General features: G+C 38.4%; 1 protein-coding gene across 1 annotated transcript in view; it reads left to right on the plus strand.

The window, feature by feature from the left end:
* Positions 1-24,489: 24,489 nt before the first annotated feature.
* large2 (LARGE xylosyl- and glucuronyltransferase 2) overlaps positions 24,490-25,329 on the plus strand; it is a 111,964-nt gene continuing 111,124 nt past the window's right edge. Inside the window, exon 1 of the mRNA XM_041983583.1 lies at positions 24,490-24,926. The gene's annotated coding sequence lies outside the window, so the exon portion shown is untranslated. The remainder of the gene's footprint in view (positions 24,927-25,329) is intronic.

Below are 25,329 nucleotides of genomic sequence, written 5' to 3' on the forward strand. Positions count from 1 at the left end.
AGCCCAAAAATCCAAAAATGTGTGTACCAGGCTTTAGCTTCTCGCACAGGAGAACACCAGTAAATACAGAAATCAGGGGAACACTTAAAGTTTCCCAAATTCAAAGGCAATAAAAATGACTAAAAGAAAAACGTACTGATTCAGTTTTAGCAAAAAATTCTGAGGTCATTAAATCAAGTGACTGAATCCTGAACAATTAAATAGAGAAAAAAGTGTTTGTGTGAACCAAAGATAGTCTACCGCAGTGGTTCTCAAACTTTTTCAGCCACAACCCGTAAGAAAACATAGGTGTCCACCGTCCCCATCCCCACGCAACGACTTAGTGTAAGGCTGGAAAACTTTCAGAATCTTCATAAATACTTAGAATAAAGTTGTTTTTGGTTGTTCACCACTGTGACAAGGCACCTACATGCCCAAAATCAGCTGCTCTCATGTCAACTCCTGTCAAATCAATTTGATCAATGTCAAATCCGGATTTTAAGTTTGGCATGTGTGCTAACTTTGTTGTTTGTGTTAGAAAATTAAGGTGCAAATTTTAAAGATTTATCTCTTCGTTAATGGTGTAATTTTGACAGCCCTGGTAAAAATCCCAAATTTATTTGATATATGTAGGCTATATATTTTTTTAAATTATCTGGTGACCCCCTTAAATTATATTGCGACCCTCATTGGGGTTGCGACCCCCAGTTTGAGAACCACTGGTCTAGCTTTACGCAAGAGGCTTTTGATGTTGGGCCTTAAAATGATAAATATCTGAATAATTATACTGAATAACCTGAGATTGTATATAAACATTTATATAATAATATTGAAAAGGAATACAAAATGATGATTTTTGTTTTCATTTGAAAAACTAGCTAAGCATTAAATATAGCAATCCCAGTCTGATCAATGCTAAACACTGCCCCTGTTTTTTACACAGCCACATCCTCTACGTGTCTTTCTTGCAGCAACAACGTTTGAAAATTGGAGCGAATCAAAATGCAAAACATCATTTTAATTTGTGGGATGAGGAAGAAGAGGAAAAGGCTGTACAGTTCCACGGCATGAAGTAAAACTAACCCCAGATGAACAACACGTGCCTCATGATTAAGGGGTAAAGAGGGTCAGTAGCAGCCAAAGGCCACTAATCAATGCACTGATTCACTGATCATCATCAGTGTGAGCTCAGGTGAGGTAACATGAAGGCATGGAGGAAAGACATCAGCGATGATCTCAGAGACATAACTGTTGTTTTCCATCTGTCTGGGAAGGGTCATTTCCATCTGGAGTCCATCATTCTACAGAGAGAAAGATTATTCCATCTTTGATTTATTTCAAAGGACCAGTAATCATAATACTCCACACGTTTGTCATATTTATCATTTAAATGTTCCCACTACCACAGTAACCAGCCCAGGTGTCCTGAATGGTGGGACTAGGAGGAGTGTGGACCCACTCGCAGGCAGTTAAGGACAGGAGGAGAATTATGCAGATGATGAGTGATTTTATTCCAGCCTAAAACAAGACTTAACATAACAAAAGTTCAAACTAAGCCTAAGAATGAAAAAGAAACATGAAAAACTCAGACAAACCATAACAGGGAAACCTGGTGAAACCATGTAGAAACCACCAGGACCTGACAAGGAGTGACACAAACCCAGGAGTATAAATACAGACACAAACAGGTGAAAGGAATCAGTAACCAGCCCAGGTGTCCTGATCAACCTGGAGCCAGAACAGAAACCCATGACCTACATACTAATTGAAAACATAGTAACCTGAGTAACACAAATTTTTAACTTTACTTCAACCTAGAACAAGAACCTAAAACATGATCCTAACAATAACATAACAAAACCTGACTACAACACAAGAACCTTAACATGACATTATAAACCAAGAACCCTAAATCCACAACATAAACAACAGCCTAGTACACCCCATGATCCCAAAATAAGGTCTTAACTAATTTAAACATAAGACCCATAATCATGTCAGGACCCACACATATCCCATAATCATGACAAGAACTGAATGAATGGGTGGTTTCCTTTTTCTTTGTCAACCTCTTAATCATCCAGGGTGGGGTCAGTGGATTAGCATAGAAGTGTTGTTAAAAGAAGCTGCCTTCAGGGAAACCTACATGGAGCTTGGAAGGGACAGGGAGGAATATCCAGAGGCAGGAAATAAACATTTTGTGAGTGATCTTGTTTTCCTCCTCCTCTTCATCGTTCTCAGTCTGATGGTATCATGGCGTCTGGTCGGAGGAACCACCTGCGGATTGGATTAAAAAGGCCTCCGTCTACCTGCTGGACGCCGCACTGTGTTTCAATTTGCTTTGCTGATGTATAGTGCAGGCATGTGTGCGTGTGCATGTGCATGTGTGTGTGTCTATGTATGTGCATGTGTTGTGTTTGTGAGTTAGTGTGTAGGTGTTATGGAACGAGAGAGCAGATGGAGGCAGATGGCGACTCCTACTGCTGCAGTAAAATGGCATCTCATTACAGCTCTGCCAGTTTAATCTGCAACCAATAAAAATATATTCTGAAATAAAATAACATATAAAACTCACCAGCAGAGGAAAGGTGAGGATGATGAAGAAACAGGTACTGGGGGACAATGATAAAATAACAAGAGAATATATATTTTTACTCATATAAATTCACTTTAGAAAGTTCTATTCCAGCATCTCTCCTCTGACAGCATCATGAAAATTTTTTTCTAAATGGAAAAAAAGGACAAGAAGCTGCAAAAATCTGGAGCTAAATCTGCAGCTAAAGTCTTCTTTACATCCCTGCCGTGTTTCCTGTTAATATGTGACTCTGTGAGTCATGACATGTTTGTATTATAACCCTGTTGAGATCTTGCATGTGCATTTAGAATGACAGAGGAATTAATTGTTAGCATGCGGTAATTTAATGACTGTGATGGACTGGAAACATGACCAACTGACAGCAGCTGGATTTCCAACCTTGCATTGGAATGAGTGTGTATAGACAATAGATGGATGGATATAAATAATAATATAAATGCTTTTAGAATGTAAGTATCTGCATATTGTTCTAACTTTTGGTGAGGGCGTTGTTTGTACCTGCATCACCTGGTTTTCTGTTTTGATCAGGGAGTAAATTTAAAAAGACTCATACCTAAGTGGTGTTTAAGCGTTCTCCTTCTAGAGACAAAAGTATATGACTTATGTAACAGGTCTACAGCCTGGGGGCTGCTGCAAGATTATGTCTTTGTTCTGTAAGGAACAGGGAAATAATGAGAGACAGGAACACCTTGTGTTATTCTCCCCAAAGAAAATTCTTCTAAACCAGGGTTCTAAGCAGTAAAGATTCATTAACTCATAACCAAACAATTGTGTGACGTTATTTTCTGAGCAAAGATTACAAGAAGTTATGTTTTCCACTAGACACATTAGGACTGCTGCTTTCATTTAAACATAGTTTAAACATATTCATTCATTTAGAAATGAATGACAGAAAGAGGCTGAGCTTCCAAGGTTAACTTTATACCATCCAACTTATTAGCTTGATTAGCCGATGCAGAACCCGCAGCATCGACCCCCCTGTTGATCTAGAACTCCAGTCTTCTTTCATGCATGAATAAGACCCAGAGATTCTTGAACTCCTCCATTTGGGGCAGATTCTTATTCGTAACCTGGATAGAAACACTCCACCATGTTCTGGCTGAGGATCACGGATCACAGAGGCGCTGATACATCCCAGTCGCTTCACACTCAGCTGCAAATCTCTCCAGTGAGAACTGAAGATTGTGGTCTGATGAACCAAACAGGAGCAAAGACTTTAACAATAACCATTTAATTTAATAATTAACCAACCATGAGTGAAAGCAAAGTAGAGAGATAAAGAAAAAAGTTTAGAAGATACTGGATGATGAGTGAAACTCTCCGTATGACAGACAGATATTTCCAACCAGCCACACCCTCCTACAACTGCTATTACGGATGTTACAAATGTGAATTTTAGACTAATTAAACATGTGTTACTATCAGAAACTTGATTCAAACTCTTTTATTTCATGTACAACAATGGAGAAGTATGTGCGGGAGCAGGGACATGCTCTCTTTAAACTGATCTTTTCAGAAAAAACCTCCTCTTTCAAAACCTTTTACACTCCGATATGCTGCTCTGTCCTTTAAATACATCACTTAATGTTAATAAAGGGGATTCTTAAGTGTTGTTCCTTGTTTTGGATAAAAGTTTCTGCTAAATGACGACATGTAAATCCAAGAATACGCATTTATAACGCTTGTGAGTTAGTGAGTAAAGCTGATTTATAAATTTTTGTAGAGACCTTGTGAAGCAGAGTTCACTCTTGTGTCTTTTTCTGTTTAATTTAATAAAGGAAACAAAAAAGAAAAAAGGTTTAGAGTTTGTTACGTCTTTGAGTTTTCTGGCCAGTTGACCTTCTGGTTTTTACATGAAGGGGCGGGAATAATGCTGCTGGAGCTGGTCCACAGACTCCTGCAATCGCATGATAATGGAGGTCGGGGCAGACGTCCTCCAGGTCTTTATTACAACTTCACTCTGGCAAGTCACACCCGAGTAACTGTTCACCTCTGCTGCTCCGTCAGCTCAGGAAATGTCACTGCGCCACAGCCAAAACCCACAACACTTGTATATGCACACACACACACACACACACACACACACACACACACACACACACACACGCACACACTCTGTGCTCTGACTTTTTAATGGATTATACCAGGGGGCACACAGCCAGTATGGAAGCAGCCGGAAAAGTAACCTGAAAATGGAATACAATTAGAATAGTACCTCATTGTGCACAGGGTGAAAAACCAACCTTAAAGGTGGACTATGCTCTTTTAATTCCAATGCAGTTTGTCTCAGACGGTGAACCTCTGTCCATCTGAGAGAGTCTGTCTCTCTGAAATGCTCCTTTCATACTCAGTCATGTTACTGACCTGTTGCCGATTAACCTGATTAGTTGTTAAGTGTTTCTTCAGTTCCTTCTTATTTGTACCAATTACTTTTCCAGCCTTTTGTTGTTCCTGTTCATGAGCTCATATTTTCCATGAAATGGTAAAATGTCTCAGTTTCAACATTGGTTCTATTGGGAATAAATATGGGTTGATGAGATTTGCACATCATTGTATTGTGTTTCTATTTACATCTTTTAGACTTGGAGTTGTATTTTCTTATCCATAAAACCACTGAAAGATGGGATACTGTATGTTTTGAAATGACTGTAACTACTCTGTAATGTTGCTGCTCAGACCCACTGAGATCCTTTCCTCTTTTACCAGCCAAGAGTTCTTGCATTCTGTAGAAATATGCTTTCTTTTTTTTCTTTGTTTTTCTTGTTTTGCATGCTAAATTTGTATGTACTTTGACTTGTGCTCGGCTTTACATTTACAGCACATTCTCATACTTTTGTATGCCCTCAGTCTGTGGAAGACATGTACCCAGAGTTCAACTCTTTCACGTCTTTCCTCCATGTTGGGAAGCAGATTTCTCTCACTCTTTATTTGCAGTACATAAAATATGCATTTTTTTCTTTCTGGCTGCCAGAAGATGGAACAGAATTCAGTTTGTGACCTCTGAAACTCTTTCTCATCTGTCAGCAACATTCATTCTGTAACTGTACAGAGAATCGGGGATTTGTTGATTTGCAATCATACAGTCATAAAGAGGATGTGTTGCTCTTAGTGATAAAGATAGTTGGACCTTAGATCTCTGCTTTTTCTAACTGACTGCCTCATGTGAAAGTCTTTCTATTTTTGATGTATGTTTGGGGATTTTTACACTCTGTTGTTTTAAGATAATAAAACAACAGGTAAACCAGTTTTCATTATGCTTTATTTTATACTATTGCATGCATTTTAAGTTAGTTTTTAATTGTTTTTTATTAAATAATCCCTAAATGAAGTAGAAACTAGACTTGACATAAGAAGACCCACACACAGGGTCAGCCCCGCCTATACCACCATGCCAGATTCATGTTTCGGATGTATGATGTGTGGAAGGTCCAAGCTGTGTGGGTAACAGCAGTCAAAATTTTTACCATTGGAAGCTGTATCCCTGTGTAATAGAAGGTTCAAAAATATCTGTACTGTTTGGGAACAGAAGGAGCAAAGTAGCTCGGTCAGAATACAGAGAGCTACTTCCTAAAAGGTTTCCAAGTAGTGTTAACATACCCTGTGAGCCACAGCGAGCCCCCAAACATAGGGTAAACAATTCCAAACCCATTAAGTTGGCTTCATTGAATGTTAGGTCATTAGCAGGGAAAAAATTTTCAATTAGTGATCTTATAACTGAACACAACCTTGATTTTAACAGAAACTTGGTAAACCAAGATAACAGTGCAGCTGCTCTTATCGAATCAACAAACTTTAGTTTAATCAGTGAGGTCAAACTAAACAGAGAGGAGGAGGAGTAGCAGTTTTATTTAATGAATCATTTAAATGTAAGCAGTTATCTTTTGGAAATTTTACTTCTTTTGAATATGTGGCTCTTTAGCTAAAAGCTAATTTAGGGTCAATGTTTCTGGATATAGACCATCCACCAGGAAGCTGCACAGCATTTCATGATGAGTTTAGTGAAATGCTGGCTTTAATCTGTGTAGACTTTGACTGTGTAATTATTGTTGGTGATTTAACATCCATGTAGACAACCCTCATGATAAGGGGACTAAAGACCTGAGTAACAGTCTGGACAACTTTGGGCTGACTCAGCATATAAGAGAGCCCACACACAAAAGGACACACTCTAGATTTACTGATTTTGAAGGGTTTGGACTTCTCTAAAATTACTGTGTGTGATGTGGGCCTGTCTGATCATTACTGTGTTTTCTTTGAGAGTGCGATTCCTGTTCACACAAATGTCTCAATGGAGGTGATCACAAAACAGTGTAAACTGAAAACACGAGTGGGATGTTTAACCAGGTCTTCTCTTCAACACCAGCCCTATCAGCGGGTTCAGCCAATGAGCTTGTCACTAATTTGAATGCTAAAATGTTAAGTATTATGGATTCTTTTGCTCCCATTAAGGTGAAGGTTGTCTTTGGGAGGAAAAAGTCTCCTTGGAGAAATTCCACACTGGTGAAAAATTGAAAAAGAGAGTGTAGGAAATCCGAGTGCAGGTAGAAAAAAACACATCTACAGGTTCATTATGACATGTATAAAGAGAAACTTCACTCTTATAATTTACAACTAAGGAATGCAAGGAAGTCCTATTCATCTGACATTATTAGCAAAAACTGTCAAGATGCTCTGGTCTTATTCACTATTAACAAACCCTCCTGTGTCAATAGCACCTGAACTTTGTTCCACCAAGGCCTGCAATGAGTTTGCCAAATTCTCACAGAAAAAAGTTGGTTCATCAGCCGCAAGAGGTTCAGGAAATATACTGTGTCCATTGAAAACCAGTTTAGACATCATGACACAGTTTAATCTCACTAAAAGCAAAGATCCAGCAGGTATCATATGTGAGCTGAACTCCTCCTTTTGCTGCTTGGATATCCTGCCCACAGGCTTTTCTCACAAAGGTCTCAAAGACTCTGGAGCCAGATCTGTTACAGATTGTTAACTTATCTTTAATTTCAGGTGTCTTTCCAGAACTTCTAAAAACAGCTGTAATCAAACCTCTGCTAAAAAGGGACAATCTAGAGAAGACACAAATGAGCAACTACAGACCAATCTCAAATTTTCCTTTTCTAAGTCATTTTTCATCAACTAAATGACTTTTTAACACAAAACAACTGCTACGATGTCTTCCAGTCAGGTTTTAGACAGCACCACAGCACTGAGACTGCTCTGACCAAAGTCATTAATGACATACGTTTGAAAACAGATGGTGGAAAAATGTCAGTCTTAGTCTTACTGGACCTCAGTGCTGCATTTGATACAGTCGACCATATTGCTTGAACGACTGCAAAACTGGGTGGGCCTCTCTGGTACTCCACTACACTGGTTCAGATCTTATTTAGAGAACAGGAAGTACTTTGTGTCAATAGGTAATTTTACATCTGAGCAGACAAGAATTACACGTGGAGTTCCCCAAGGTTCCATCCTGGGGCCTCTTCTGTTTAACACCTACATGGCACAGATCATAAATAACGATAAAACTAGTTACCATAGCTACGCAGATGACACACAGATATATATTACAATGTCGTCAGGAGATTAAGGCCCTGTAGAGGCTCTTGGGAAATACACTGAAGACATTAATGACTGGATGTGCCTGAACTTTCTCCAGTTAAACAAAAACAAAACTGAGGTGATGTTTTTTGGAGCAAAAGAGAAACGATTAAGTGTCACCACAGCGCTTTAGTCTATACAACTAAAAACCACCAACCAGGCAAATCTGGGTGTATTGATGGACTCAGACCTTAACTTTGAGAAACACATTAAGGGAATTATGAAATTAGCCTACTATCACCTTAAGAATATATCAAGGGTAAAAGATCTGGTGTCTCAGCAAGACTTGGAAAAACTAGTCCATGCTTTCGTCTTTAGTCATCTTGATTATTGTAACAGTGTTTTTACAGGTTTTACCTAAAAAATCAATAAACACCTGCAGCTGATTCAGAACTGTCTGAAGCTGCTCGAGTCCTCACTAAAACTAAGAAAGTGGACCACATCAGTCCAGCTCTGAGGTCTTTACACTGGCTGCCTGTTCGCCAGAGAATAGACTTTAAAGTTCTGCTGCTGGTCTATAAAGCTCTGAATGGTTTAGGACCAAAATACATCAGTGACCTCTTGGCCCAGTATGAACCTACCAGAACCCTCAGGTCGTCTGGATCATGTTTCCTATCAGTTCCCACAGTCAAAACCAGACAAGGAGAAGCTGCATTCAGCTTCTATGCTCCACATGTCTGGAACAAACTCTCAGAAAGCCTCAGATCAGCTGAAACACTCAGTTCGTTTAAATCCAGGTTGAAGCCCCACCTGTTCTCTGCTGCATTTCACTAGTTCTTACTAGGAGTCCAGATCTGCAGCTGGTCCTTTTACACTGAAATCTTAACTTTATTTATTTATCTGAGCTATTTTCTTTCTGTTTTATGTAATCAATTTTTATCTTTTTTAATCTTTGTTTTTCTAATACACTTGTTTTTTCTGCACCTTGCTGTATTGTTTTTATGTTTTGTGTAAAGCATTTTGAATTGTCTTGTACATGAAATTTGCTATACAAATAAATTCGCCTTGCCTTGCCTTACAATGGAGGTTTATTTAAGTCAGATTTTTAATTTTCCTCTTTGGAAATTCCTGCTTTAATGCTCAAATATTTCCTCTTTAAAGTGTCTCTGAACTCAACAGCCTACATCAATCTTTAATCGTTTCTTTGATTTGGGAATTTGGCACTAATGAAACACTAAATTTTATATTTGGCTGAAGCACGCCTGAGACAGTGCCATCTGCATATCAAAACAGGTTTGGGCAATATTAGGCTTAAAATAACACGTTTGCAGGCAGGAAGCTGAGAGCTATCATTGCACGGTGCTCCTCACATCACACTGCAGTGACCTATATTGGAAAATAGTTGCGATGCTTTGGCCCAGTTTCTGTGTTTATGTGCGTTTCTTCACATTTTGATGCAAAGTGCCTGCTGGTTGTAAACTGTAACTCGCTTACAAACATTTTAACCTTGTAAAAAATGACAAGTAGGATTTCTTGCTTCTTAATGAGGTTGTTTTTGATAGCCTGCAGGTTTGAAGATATGATTGTAAAGCATTAGGATTACTCAAATAAATATTAGAAACTTCTTTATTTGTGACAGTACAACAGCTCCTTTTTCAACCATATCTTTGCACCTTTGTTCATGGAAGCCAGATGTAGTGGGTGGGTTGAGCCACTTGACTTCACTTCACCCCTCTGTGCGGCTCTTTTGCAATCAGCCATATAGCTTTGAACGACCACTGTAACATTTTGTGGGCCAATTACACTCAAAAACTCTCAAAGCATATCATTAGCACATGAGAGAGCATCCATCCCTCACATTAGCACAGAGGAAACTGATCTATGAAAGTGTGCATAAACAAAACAGACTTTAAGACTGTCAAATGCCCATCAGCTGTGAGTTCCAAGTACAAGTTAGGATTCCCATGGTGAACTGGTCTCACAACATCATCAAAGGCTCTGTGATCAGACATGAGAACATGGAAATGTTTTCCAATAAATGGTGGATTATTTCAGTGATGATAACACCCGTCTGTTGTACCAAATCATACGAAAACCAACAAGCAGACGTGCAACTTTAGAGTTTAAACAGTTTTTCAGTAAAGTAGGAAATGATGATGTCCAGGCGTGTAGCTGTGGTCTGGTGGTAAAACAGGTGGATGAGTAGCCGGGCAGGTTGGCAGGTGAGGCAGGGAGGAGTAAGCTGGAATTCTGGAGCAGTGGGTTAGAAGAAAGGATAACTGTAAAGAGCAGATAAAATTGTTACTGAAAACAATGAAAAGCAGAACAAATCCTGCAGAGGCCTGATGTTACCACAGGAGTGAGAGCAACAATCTGGCAGAGACTAGTGATCAGACTGGAGCTGAAATACTGAGGAGGTGGTGGGATGATGATAGCTCCACCTGTAAAACAGACACGTCAATGCAAACGACACAAAACACACACACCTGCCAGGATCAACAGATCCATGACAACAGCTGTGTGATGCTTGCTATGATTTCTCTGCAAACAAGAAGCTCATTTCTAGGTTTGACCTGAGCTTCTACATTTCTGCAAGATGAAAAAACTAATTAAAAATGAATAATAATGAAGAATAATACTAGATGGTTTTCATGCTACTGTAAGTGTTGCAGGTGTCTGTTGGTATTTTTAACATAAACATACAGAGAGTTGAGTTCATTCTCATAACTTTATCATCAGAATAAAAAACAACCCGAACTGCTGATCCAAAACAGAACCATATTTCTCGCCCCTCTCCTGCTCTCTTTAAAAATTAAAGCTGCTAGTACAGCAACTCATTTACAGTGTTTTAAAATTAAAGGACTGTGGATCACCTGAATGAAAAATCGATTTTAATGAAATGATCATTTAATTGTCAGTCTAACCTCTTACACCACTGTAAAACCAACATCATCTCGACTTCATAAGAAAGCTGATAATCAAACTGTCAAACTTAATCACAGCTTAAACCTGGAAGAGGAAAAACCAAATACTCTTTATATGGTTTATATGAGAGATAGATGCTAGAATCCTCAATACCAATATAATTCCTTTTAACAGGGCTGCCATAATTAATGCATTAAAGCAAAGGGATCAATTTGTGATGTTAATGTGTTAAATTTTAAAAAAAGCATTAACACATAAACAATTATTACTCATGTCATAAAAATCTGAGTTTAGCATTAATATTGTTATTACCTACATGCCATTTGTGGATTTCTAATTAATAATGAAAAGTTTAATCAGTAAAACATCTGGCTTAGTTCACCTCTTTCAACTAAAGGATTTGTGTATTAATAAATCAGTCTCATAAGAATTAATGAATACTAAATAAAAAGTCATTTGTTTTTAATTGAAAACTCCATGAAAAGCTCATGAAGCTAAGGAGCTTTCAAACAATCACTCTTGTACCTAAAAGGTATTTACTCATATTTCAACAAAAGCTAAACATGTCCTTACAGAACACACTAAACTAAGGTGTGTGTGTGTGCCAGGGTGTGCGTCTGCATGAAAGCGTGCACGTCAGAATGAATTTGACTCTTCTTATTGTCTTCGCGCAGGTGTGTGTGCCTGCATGTCGACACACATGGAAGAACAGGTGTGTATGTGTGTATTTGTGTGTGTTTGTGTTGGGGCGGGTGAATTATTGATGTGATGTCTGGCTCTTGACATGTGCGTGCCTTTTGAGTTGGGTTCTTTGATCGCAGGCTCCCCACCACCCACCACTGAAATACACACACACATCCACACGAGATTCTTGACTGACTTTATTAACGATGGTTATTAGAGGCTCTACTGTGCCATCTGGAAGTCTGTCTGTCTGCTGCAGCCATACTACACACACTCCATACAAAAACACTGTGTGAACATGATGCATCTCTGGTGAGTCGTCCGTTCAGCTGTCGAAAATCTTATTGTAATCCTCAAGAAATTTTTGTAGTGGCAGATGAGAAGACGAGAGGCAGAGACAGTTGGGACATACTGTATAAGATTTGTACTCACTGTAGCTTCTTAGTTCTGAGCAAAAATTACATTTATTTTTATTTATTTTAACTAAAATCTGGTTTACAAGTGATGGATGCCTGAAATCCCTCAACTAGTTGACACACAAGAGTGGAAAGTAAGAAAGGGAAAACGTTTTGGTGGGGTTGTGTGAATTTTTGGGGAGTGGTAGGGGCTTGGCACTTTCTGATGAGGAAGCAGAATCTGAGCTTTCCTGTCGCTGGGAAAGAGGTTATTGGTGGTTTAATGTTCCTTAGTAGCGGGGCCCTGAGAGTGGATGAGGGCTACCTGGGGTTCCTCAAGGATGGATATTGTGGGATTGCCTTGGTTGGCATGCCTCATCATGTAGACCTTGGAGACAGTGCCTCTTAATTGGCAGACTGGGGTGTTGGTGCCCCTCTTCAGGAAGGGGCACTGGAGGGTGTGTTCCAACTACTACATCGCTCAGCCTCCCTGGTAAAGTTTACTTGGGGGTGCTGGAGAAGAGGGTCTATTGGAGAAGTGTGGCTTTTTCATCCTAGTCATGGAACAGTGGATCAGCTCTAGACTCTCAGCAGGGTCCTGAAGGGTGCATGGAAGTTTGTGCAACCAGTCTAAAGGCCCATTTACCTTTACTGATACGGCACATTTCGTCCGTTTTCTGCATACTTATTGTGCATAATTTGGTCTGTTATTGGGCACCTTGCGGATGGGCTCTGTGGCAGAGCAGGGTAGTACTACCAGATACTCTGGTGGCAGTGTTGAGAAGTATAGCTGACATGCTATATTTGCTATACTGTTTTTAATGGCTGTGTAGACTTTCTATTGCAATGCTTCCTTTAATGTCCCTTTCTGACAATGAACATTATCTTTATCTTCTACATCATCACCATGCTTGCTGTTGTCTGAACCTGACGTCTGAACTTGGAGGTGAACTAGGAACTCTGCACTGCCCTCTGGTGGATGTATTGGTGAACAACCATGCCAACATTCTGTAAGGGATTCGTGAAAGTATGAGGACAGTGATGTTTGAATGGATGTACCTAATTACATAAGCAAAGGAAGCATAAATGGGCCTTGAAGAAGGCATTCGACCATCTCTTTTTGGGAGTCCTGTGGAGAGCACTTTAGAAGTATGGGATCCCACATCCCCAGATAAAGACTGTCCAATCCCTGTTTCAAGAGTTTAATACACTTTGGTCTTGTCTGGTGAGGGTTGGACTCCAGCAGGGCTGCCCTTTGTTTTAGATTCTGTTCAGAACTTTTATGGAGAGAATTTGTAGGCTCAGGTAGGGCATTGAGGGGTTCCAGTTTGGATCCAGTAAGGATTGGGCCTCTGCTTTTTGCAGATGATCTACCTCTGTTTGCTTCATGGGGCCATTATCTTCAACTCTCACTGGAGCAGTTTGCATCTAAATGCAAAGTGACTGGAATCTGATTGAAACCAGCACAAAGACACATTAGAGCCCAGGATAAAATGCATTCTCTGTATTCCTTCTTGTTAGCACAGCTTGTCCGTTTAGTTAGCTAGCTGCCTCACATTTATCATCAGAACAGCTGAAACTAACGGTAAGAATTTTGTCCTCTTTTCTCTCTGGCTTGCTCCATGTAAATTTTCACTCATTAATCTGGTTTTGGAAAGCTTTATCAGGTGATCCAACTGGTAAACAACTCTTCTGTTGCCATGGATACTAATCATTACAGACAAAGAAAAAAGTCCCATTGCTGCTAACTTGTGGTGCATTTCAGAATTAGCTTAGCTTAGCTCAACTTAAATTCATGACATGATAACACATCAGACTGTTGCTTATATAAATCAATTCTCTTCTTTACTTCCACTCAAATGGATAGAAAGTGGGTCAGGGAAAGTTATTTGTGTGTGTGTGTGTGTGTGTGTGTGTGTACAGCAAAGTGTTTAAATAACCATCGTCCATCTGTCCTTTAAGCGTTCGATCTGACCTCTGATGCAAACATAAATATAATCCCAGCCAGCACATTGAACAGATGTCACACTGCGCACACACACACACGGACACACACTTGTCACCCTGTGTGTCCAGAGTACCTGTGAGATTGTGACAAGCAGCACATATGGGCCATTTGCATTGGATGCCTCCCCTGCATCTTTGGCCTCACCTTGAATATTAGAGCACTCTCTTTAAAAAATGGATGCCAAGCCGAGTGTGTTTGTGGTGAAAGTGCACGCCAGAGCCGAGCAGCAGCTCGGTGAAAGTTGTCCTCATCAGATTTTTTTTCATGCTCTTACAAAAACAACTTGTCGCTGAATAATTTATGATCTGCGGGTTTTTTGCTTCTTGTGCTGCTTCACCTTCTTTTCCTCCCTGAATCTAGTTTGTAAACTTACTTGCGATGTGACTTCTACCAATTTCTCTTTTATCATTACATGCAGCTTTTTAACCTTTACTTTTCCATCAAAGCTCTTCTCATCTCTCTCTCTCTGGGGAAACTGAGCTTCAGCCACGTTCCTCCTCTGTTGAACAACACCAACAAAATGACATAGTGTCGTCTGTGGTCTGCGGTTGACCAGCAGCTGGAGTTTTTCAGCATGCTGTTGCCTCTGGTTAATCTCATTCAGCTGATTCTGCGTGATGAAATGTAAGTGTCCTGGTTGGAGGATTCATATTCAGGATTTGACCCTTATACAGGACACATAAATGTGGCTTTGCTTATCTATATTTATATGACAAATACCAGAATCCTGCTTACAGATTATTGCTTTTACTGCAGCCCATCTGTGATGTTCAGAATCTTTTAAACTTAAACTTTTAAATCATCATTCTGAACTTAAATCTGTGCTTAACACAGACAGACAGCCGCATCTCCTATTTTCTCCCTTACCAAGCAGAAATCTGTTCTTTCAGAGACGATTTATTCAACCAGGAAAGAGAAACTAAAGATTTAAAATTTCCTTGAGTACCTTGGGCAAGATGACCAGCAGAAATAACAATTCACACAAACTACAGAAAATAATATGTTCATGTAGATATAATGTAAAGCTTTCATAAAGCATGAAATAAAATTAAATAAATGAAAAAACTTTGTTAATCCCAGAGGAAAATTACAATAACAAATAATACAATAATACAAAAAAATAATAAATAATAATGCATGTATAATAATAATAATAATAATAATAATAATAATAATAAAAAAAAAAAATAATAATAATAATAATAATAATAATAATTTAAACTTCTTTATAATGTTATATTATAGAATTTATTGTTTAGAGATAATAATGAGAAAAACATGATAACTTTAAAACATCAGAAGCTGTATTAAACAACAACTAATTTAATCACTGCTGTATTGCAGGCAGAACTGTCAGTCATAACATTTAAAAACAGACATATTTGTCTCCAATATGTTTCAAATTTGTTTGAATCTATTTATTAAATGTTAAGATTCGGGTCCTTATCCGATAAGTATTGTAATTACAACAGGCCACATGGACTTTTTTTTCTTATTAATGTGTTAGAAAATGTCCTCTGTGCAAATAATATTTACACTTTCTTTCACAAGATAAATGGAACTTTTCAAAACCTGACAAATTTTTGTCATGTTATAAAATTTATAATGTTTGTATAGCACATTTCATGTACAAGACAATTCAAAGTGCTTTACATAAACCATTACAGGAGGGTGCAGAAAGCAATACAAGTGCATTAAATAATAAATAAATAAATAAAGATTAAAAGAAATGCAGTTAATGAAATAAAAGCAGAAGGAATATGCTAAAATAAAATAGATGAAATGCAAGAAATAAAGTTAAAGACAATATTAAAACATGATTCCAGCTTAAAAGAACCAGATGTAGCTTTTGACTTCTAAATAAAAGCCATTGAAATGCAGCAGAGAACAGGTGGATCTTTAACTTGGATTTAAATAAACTGAGTGTTTCAGCTGATCTTAAAGTCTATTCTCTGGCGAACAGGCAGCCAGTGTAAAGACCTCGGAGCTGGACTGATGTGGTCCACTTTCTTGGTCTTAGTGAGGACTCGAGCAGCAGAGTTCTGAATCAGCTGCAGGTGTCTAATTGATTTTTTAGTGTCTTTTAATTATTTTTTTTTATTATTATTTTTAATTTTAATGTCTAAATAACTTCCTTTTTTTTGTCTTTATAACAAAAAAATACATTTTCACAATATTTTATCATTATTGATGTTTAAGGTGTATATAAATACAATATTTAGATTATAAGTGCAATTCAACATATTTTACATCTTTTTGAACAGTTTCAGTATTTATGTACCGGGTTGTTATGTTTGTCCATGTCGAGGCGTTTTTAAGCTGCAGTGGTCGGTTCCTGTTCAGGTGAAGCACTCCTTACACCTCCAGGGTGGGCTGCTTTGCAGAATAGCCTCTCATCAGAAAAATGATCTAAAAATATTATGATATATCATGAAATATATATTTATTTATGTAATAAGATTTCTTTTAAAAAAATGTCTGTGTTTCTAGGAAAAATGTTTAACAGTATAAGAACAGAAAATGTGAAAATATAACAGTGGAAAAATAATAAATAAAGCAATAATGAAGCAATTTGAGGCCATAAGAGAAAAGTGCACTGTTAAAAAACCTTATTGTAATAAAGCTGGGTGTAAATATTCAGTGTATACAAACTGTGACTTAGATGGTGACACTCCTCCTGTCCATTTTTCACAAATCTCCACAGAACTCTCTTGTCCACATTACATCCTCCTTCAGTAAACATTGATTTACTTTCCAAATTTTAAAAGTTATAAACCATTTGAACAGAAATTGTCTTCTGTCAACGTGTCTTTGACCCATTCCAACGAACATGGTCATACTTCAACTTTTTTTGTTGTTGTGTCTCACCTGTTTTTGTTCAACATTGAGGAGCTGGGAACATTTACTTTCTGTTTTTCTGTTTTGCACTCACCTGAGATTCCACAGAAGCTGAGGGGATGATGAACATTGATGCCAAAACACTGCATACCACAGATTGACCAGAGATAAAGTTCACCTGTGGGCGTAACTGCAAATCTGTGGGGAGGGACTGGGAAACATAAGGCATGGACATCCCGTCTGAACGCAGCGAGCCATGTGCTCATGGTGTAAAGTATTCATGGCTGATCTTCTTCTCTGCTGACCGGAGGTGAACTCTGCAAGCCGTAGACGTTGTATTTCACTCCGAAAATATGTCAGACACACATAGTTTTCATGTTACACCACAAACAAACAAAAGAATGTATTAATCCAAACTAGCATCATGAACAGCAGATAAGGGTCTTAAAAGTTTCATTCTTATGACCTCCTTTTGACATTTTTCTTCTTCATTTTACACATTTTTTTTAAAATCCAGTGTCTTTTCCTATCACATGCCTTTTATACTCTGTTGACGAATTTAATACCATCTGGTGATCTTTGTAGCCAAAAATGTCCACACACAAAACCTGCTATAAAAATTCCCTTTTTTCTGCTTTTCTTTGTTTTGTTTTCTTTGTTTTTTTTTTTTATTGTTGTTGTTGTTTGTTTTTTTAATCATTTAAATGTTGTGGAGCTGTGGGATCGCCAGGGGACACCAAGATTTTGTTGTGTATCAATAAAAAAATTACACACGCACACACACACACGTACACACACATACACACACACTGGGCCCTTCGCTCTGGCTGCCCTGGATAACCGGTGCCTGGTGGGGTCAGCGGCTGCCGATCTGGGCCCGCCTGTGGGCCCGCCTGTGGGCCCTTGACCCGTAGCCCTGGAGGGCTCTGGCTGGGGCCTTCCTCTGCCGCCCTCTGGGTGGTTCTGGTCTTTGTAGTGGGGCGGCTGGGGTTTGTTGCCTGGGAGTGCTGATGGCCTGGGTCTCTGGGCCGCCCTAGTCTGCCTCTAGCCTCTGTAGAGGTGTGGTCACATTTGCAGAATCATCACTTGTTATTCCTCATCCTCTGCATGCTGACACAGTCACTGAGCTGTCCAGTGGGTTTATACACTAAGCGATACTTTGGTTTAGGGTCTTTTTTTTCTTTGTGTTTCTGGTATTTTGGTTGTTATCGTGATATATGTTTGTTTTTTATTGTTGTTGTTTTGGTTATTTATTTTAGGAGGTCCTGATGATTGTCAATTTTGCTTTCCTATTAGAGCTGCAGGAAATTCTCTGTTGCGTTTCTGTACAGGTGTAGCAGTTGGTTTTATGGTGTTAGGTTGGATTGAAGGTCGCTGCGTCTGTCTGTTGTGTTTTTGTCTCCTCTTTCTTTTTCTACTTTCCTTTTTACTTCCGTTCACTAAAGGAAGTATCTGATACAACATAAAAATACTTAAATTAAACTCAAATAAATTTTGTTGCTAATCTTTGATTTCTTATCACCACCAAAGCCCCATCTCTGTAATATTCATTTATAGAAAATACTTAATGTTTTGTATGTTTCTTAAATGAATTATTAATAATGCTAATAATTAAACGGACATAGAAAGAGTAAAAAGTTATAAAATGATTGAATCTTTGGTAGTTTTGAGCAGTTCTGAAGTTGTTCAAGTGAATTATGAAAAAAAAAAAAGCTGAAAGAAGTACTGATGTGTGAAGATTTTCTAGCAGAGGCCCCAGAGTGAGTTTATAAAACGACATAAAAATACAAATTTGTTGATAATCTTTGACATATGCAAGTGTCTAATCACCACCAAAATCTTATCCCTGTAATATTTATTATATGAAAAATAATTCAGTTTTTCTTTTTGTGTGTTTGTTGTTTTGTAATGAAGGAGGCAGTTGTTGTCAAACTGGCATCTAAAGAGCTAAAATCCCAAAAATGACTGAATGTTGATCAGGATGAAAGTTGTTTAAATGATTTATGAAATTAAAAAACAGAAACATTATTGATGTATGACGATTTAATAGCAGTTTTTGAGCATGAAGGTAACCAAAGTTCACTAAATTTGTGGAGGACACAAGGGTTAATGGTTATGTTTTCTGAGCAGAAGAGCAAGACAGTAAATTATATGCTGAGATGTTTTAAACTGCAGCTTTTCAGGGTGTTATCAGCTGAACTTTGGTGAGGAGTTCTTTCAGAGTCGAACTAAATCCTGATGTACAGGAGGGAACTTGAGTGGTGTAATCATCCAGGAAGCACACAAACAAAAATGAGTGTTGTGTCTGATGACACAAAATTGCTTTTTTCCTCTTTTCTGCTCTGATGCAAAACTGGATGATTTGGAGCCGGATGGTCTTTCTGACTGATTTTAAACCTCAGGTAAAAACTTCTTATCAAAGCAGTTCCAAATCCTGTCATTTATAAAGACGATATTTAACTAGACCTGACTGCTGATTTGTGTTCTGTTGGCAAAACCTGGCTGTATTCTTTTTGTCTTCAGCCTCATGTAGCTGCTGGTTTTATGATTGTTTTGACCAGTACAGAAGAAAAAGAATAATTAGACACCAATTTGATTAAAACTGGATGACTTAATATAAATATAGCTTAAGAATTAAACATTATTAAAGCTTTATTTAAAAGGCCAGGAGTGCTGCAACCTTTCACTGAGCTGCTAAAGGTATGTAAAGCAATTCACAAAATGCGCTATATAAATAAACTTAATTCATTTTCTATACCGCTTATTCCAATTCAGGGCCACAGGGAAGCTGGAGCCTATCCCAGTAATTAGCAGGTGAGAGGCAGGGTACACCCTGGACAGGTTGCCAGTCCATCACTGAAATAAATAAACTTGCCTTGCTGAAGTGAATCTTGGAAAATGTTGCTCAGGAAACTCTAAAGTCATCTTACAGGATAAATAATTCACTAGACTTTGTCAGTGTGAGATGGTAAAAGGGTGTTTAAGTTTGGAAGAAGTACTGAAATGCAGGTTTCATTCTTGACTCCCAGTGGATCCAAAGTGTTTGGTTACAACAACCATCAGATGAAAAGCAAACCTCAAACCACAACTTGTGTTCAGACTGCACTCAGACTGCACATGGGGTATAATGTTGTAAGGTTTATTTTCAATTATTAATGCAAAAAACATGCACGCTTGTAGGACAGACAACAGGTCAGAATGCATAAACAACGCAAACACACAAAGGAGTGTAAATACCAAGTCTGATCATTGTACAATATACTGATTTGATTTTTGCTGACATCACATATTCTGCCAAATGACTTTGATTTGATTTAACAGTCACTTTAATTTATATACACTGCATATATATAAAGAGTTAAACATGTGTACCTAATAAAATGGCTGCTGAATGCATACTTTTAGGAGGCTTCTCTGGGAATTTTTTGTAAGATGAAAAACTCTGTCACTGTGAAGTGTGTGTGTGTGTGTGTGTGTGTGTGTGTGTGTGTGTGTGTGTGTGTGTGTGTGTGTGTGTGTGTGTGTGTGTGTGTGTGTGTGGATTTATTGGATGAAAACAGGCACACACAGAAAACAACAGGATAAACTTAACTGATGAAAGTAATTTAAAAAAGAGAGAAAAACAACAAAACAACAGATGGACTGTCTCACAAAACTGTGATTGTGTATTTATGTAATAACTTTTAATTTATAAAACTCAGTTACAGTCACTAAGAAGAGTCAAAGTGTTGATGAGTAAAAATTTCTTCTGCTGCTGTTTTATTAAACATTTGTTTGAGTTTTAAATGCTTCTTGTTGGTCTGTATTCATCACAGTGGCCTTGACAGATGGTTACATCTTAATGTTATACCTTGTTTCCACAGAAATGTTCAGAACTGAATTCTTGGAGCATGAAGATAAGTGATGTGATTGTGTCTGGTTTTGTTTTAATCTTTGCTGACTTACTTTTTTTCTGTTTCCATCTCCTCATATCCTATCCATTCAAACATCTCTTAAAATGACCACCACTCGTAATTTTCAGAATAAAATATGTTTTGTAGACGGCATTTTCATCAATAACTGCACTTAGCTCTGTGTTTTCAAATATTTTCATACCCAGAAAATAAAATATGAGTCACATTATATGATGATGGTTTTTCATGGTTATTTTGAAGCACAGAACTTGGTGAAGGTCGATGCAGACTTTAAGCACCACAAAGAGAAAAATAAATGCTGTCAGAAGGAAAATCTCTCACAAATCTTAACCAGGCAGGTTTTTGTTCCCCTAAAATTCCCCCCAGGTGACATGTGTGCAGTTTAAACATTCCCTGGTTAGCATTCATTTTTCGTTCATCATCTCCTCTAAAAAGGAAAATAAGAGAACCTCATGACAGTGTCAGATATTTTCTTAAGGTATTTGAGTTTTTTTAACATAGTCTTTAATAACTTGACAATTGTCCCACTCCGGCTGTTTGGGGTCCTAAACTGAAAAAAAGACATTTGGGTGTAATTAAGCTGATGTCTGAGGCCATGTAGCATCTGTTTGACAGAAGTTCCTTAATTGAGGCAGGAATGATAATCTGACTGTTTAATTCACAGAAAGGCATTACTTCTCATCACTTTTTTCTGACTGATACGTTTATGTTTTATAAGTCCAGTTTTAAACACAATCATTTTTTTCTACTGTTGTAATGTAAACATGCGGATTGAAAAGCAGTAAACTTGACAGCTTTACATCTTTGTACATTTTATAGAGCTGTGTGCTTGACATTTCTTCTTGTTGCAGCATACAGAGTTCTTTTTGTTTTACTTCTGGGTCAAAGTCTTGGATAGGAACTGTTAATATTCAAGAATAATTCAGCTTCTGAACAAACAGTCTGGATGTTTTAGTCCAGGTTTGAAACGCTTTGATTTTGTCTGATTTAAGTTGGACTGACAGGTTTTCTTTTTTAAAGGAGTTTTGGGCCCTAGTGGCCTTTACTCAACAATAGCTTGACAGGAAAGAGGGTCAGAGAACATGGAATGACATGCAGGCTGGGACTTGAAACTGGGCAGGCTGTTTTGAGGAGTTGTAACCCCTGTACATGGGGCATGCGGCTGCTGACCCAGTTGAGCTAAACACTGTTAACATGTATTTAAAAGTTACAGTTTTAGAGAAGCTAACACAACGATTTCATGTAAACATGCTAATTGTTACTAATTTATTTTACTATATAATTTTCTATCATGTTTGGTCAAGTTTAAACAATGAAAATTACTTTCAAATATCAGTGCTGGTCTTCAGAGACTGGACTACACTATCAAAAGATGCTAATAGAAAGCAAAAAATGCTGTTAGCAAGCAACAATGCGTAGTAACTTATGGCCTCAGATTGATTGACTGAAGTGTTTCTTTACAATATGAAAGGCAAATAAATAAATAAAAAGGAATAAAGAAAGACAAAATATATAAGACATAAACATATGTGAGAAAAAGAATAGCTTGTACCCCTTCTCCTTAAATAATGAATTATAGCTTCCTGGTTTAAACCTATCTTGCCACTAATGACTGATATTTGCAACTAATTAAGATTTGTTTTTGGCTTAGTATTAATAGGGGAGGAGGAGAGGAAGACAAAGAGAGAAAGAGACAGAGGAAGCGATAAGACAAGAGTCAACATCAGGTTGACTTTTACTGTCTGGAGAGAGCTCAGAGTGCAGCTAAGATGCAAGGTTGAGGCTAATAAGCTATCCTTAGGGGGTGCATCATCAAGAGCTATAATTCTGTGGTTCCTTTTTAAGGCCTCTTTAAATATGTAAAACCGTCCAAGGGTTGTAAGAAAAGAATGATGTCAAGATTGAACAAAGCTGAATCGGTTTTCAGGAACAGCTGTTTGAGGCTGAGAAAGTATGGACATATCTGCCAACATGGGCTCAATAAGTCCTAAAGATTTTTCAGTTGTAAATGAATGTTAAATGAATGCAGTGGTGCAGGAGGATGGGAAGCTGTCTGCTCTCTGATTGGATAGTTTGATTTGTCACCATCCAATCAGATAGAAGTGTAAAGATATGGACAAAATGTTCTTTGCATCTGTGAACAGGGTTTTTCCACAATAACTTTATTTTTTTTCCACAAATACAATTTTTTTTACAACCATGCAAAACCTTTTCTGCACAGTTGCAAACTTGAAATTTTCAGCACATTGTTTTTAAAGGATGACAAGTTTGATTTACAGATGTAAACTCTGAAATTATGTGCAAACATTCATTTACAACTGCAAAATCTTTATGACTTAATATTGAGCCCATACTGCCATAGTCACTGTGCTGCTGCTGTAAGATTCCCACAATGCTTAGCGTGCATGACCTATGCTGCAGAAGGAGGGTCCTATGAGGACTTCCTAATAGTCCTGCACCTAAATTTCTTTTGGTTTATATATTATGAAAAGTCCTGGCCAGAATCAACTTTAATCTTGTTCTTGCCACCTCTTGAAAAAGAACAAATTTCTGTGTTCTTGCAGAGTTGGTACCACCCTTCAGACACAATCTTTTCCATCCTGAAGCTCCTCAGATCTCAGCTGACAAACATCACAGGATGGTCTTTCAGTTAGGATCACTGTGGCTCATTAACAAAGCTTGGACATCTCTTGCTGCTGTAAAGATGCTGCATAAGGAACTTTGCATTATTCATTAGGTACTATGGAGGTGGTGCCCCAGGGTTCACCTCCAGCCAGTCAGAGCAGGTGTTAATGAATAAAACAGATATAAGTAAAAAGAAAAAGAATAAACTTCGGAAATAAAGCTTTACTTTAATATATTCTACAGATATGCAAATATGAAGGAGTCTTCATCATCACATACACTGAATGCCCACATATACAAATATATGAGAGCTGAATATGTACATTATTTAAATGTATTCCTTTAGAAACAGAGATTGTGGATTTTAATGTCTTGACATATTAAACATTTCATTACTTTGATTTTATTTGCTCTATACATTAAAATTTGCAACCCTGCACTGCTCTGCTTCCTCAGAGTTCTTGTACTTTCTGTCCATATTTGGTATTATTAACATTTTTTCTTTCCTACTCCTGGAAATGTAAATATATATTTTCCATGTTGATAAAACCTATTGAATTGATATTGAATTGACTTCCTGATTAAATGTACTGTTATGCACGGAACGCATGAGGTGGATTTAGAGACTATTACAGAAAAAAAGTAGTTTCAGATCAACTAAATTAAACTTCCTGATTAAATTCTGTGAATTGGATTTATTTTGGGCAGGATGTTTTGAGGTGAGCCACAGCTGGAGACTCAATTGTGTCCGAACTGGGCGCGTGCGCCTTGTGTTAGAGTATTGGCTCCTTGTGAGGCCCGGTTTTTGTTGCCAATTTTTCCCAAAAGAGAAAGAGAGAAAGAGAAGGAGAGAGAGAAGGGGGCAGGTGAGAAGGCCAGACAGCCGCTGCCATTGGCTGAGACTCTTCAGGGGGCGTGGTCTATCTTGGCAGGGGGTGGTGCGGCGCAGCCTGCCTCGTTCTTCAGCAGGAGCAGAGCAGACGGAGTAGGGTGTGCTGACACCGACCAGCTCGTGAATGAACCGCAGACCGGCGGAGACTGGATCTGACAACCGCAGCCTCCGCAGCCTTCTTCCAGCCGTCCTGGGCTCAACTCTGCACGGACGCGGCCTCTTTCTTTTCCTCTTCCATTCACCGGACTGGCTTTTCTCCCCCTCTTCGTCCTTCTTCCCCTGCACAAGTGTTCGCGTGTACATAAGCGCGTGAGGACTGCGTATCTCCCCTCACACGCATACACACATACACACACACCTATTTGGATTAGGGACGATGCCGCTTCCCTCTACTTCATCTTCCTCTGCAGAGCTTTTTCTGTGATTTCGGGGTGGATTTTTTTTCTGGTTTATAACTCCTCTGGATTAGGATATGGAGTGATGCTCGGCTCGTAACAAGAGGAAGTAACAACCTTGAGAAGTCCAGATCCAGGTGAGGATTTTCACATCTAACTGGAGAGGGATCAGCCCGAGCTGAAAGGAGTTTTAATCACTTAAACGGGACTAATGTGAGTTCTGCTGGAGATGGATTATGTCTCTCTGATAAGTGTGTGTGTGTGTGTGTGTGTGTGTCGGGTCCATGTGACCTGTTTGTTGGGTAAGGTCTAATTGAGCTGCATTCTTATCCGCTGAACCATGTTCAGAATCCCCCCCGCATACGCACAGCTCTGCAAACACACACACCACCACGAACATCCTCACGCCTCAACTTTAAATTTACAGTGTAAAGAAATCTGTGCTTAACAAACCGATTCAGTGCGTCGTGTTGTTCCAGGTGTTCAGGCGGATGATCTAGGGATGAAAACATCGGAGTCATTAGATGTGTGATTTGGTGA

The sequence above is a fragment of the Melanotaenia boesemani genome, chromosome 1, assembly GCF_017639745.1.
Source record: "Melanotaenia boesemani isolate fMelBoe1 chromosome 1, fMelBoe1.pri, whole genome shotgun sequence".
Lineage (NCBI taxonomy): Eukaryota > Metazoa > Chordata > Actinopteri > Atheriniformes > Melanotaeniidae > Melanotaenia > Melanotaenia boesemani.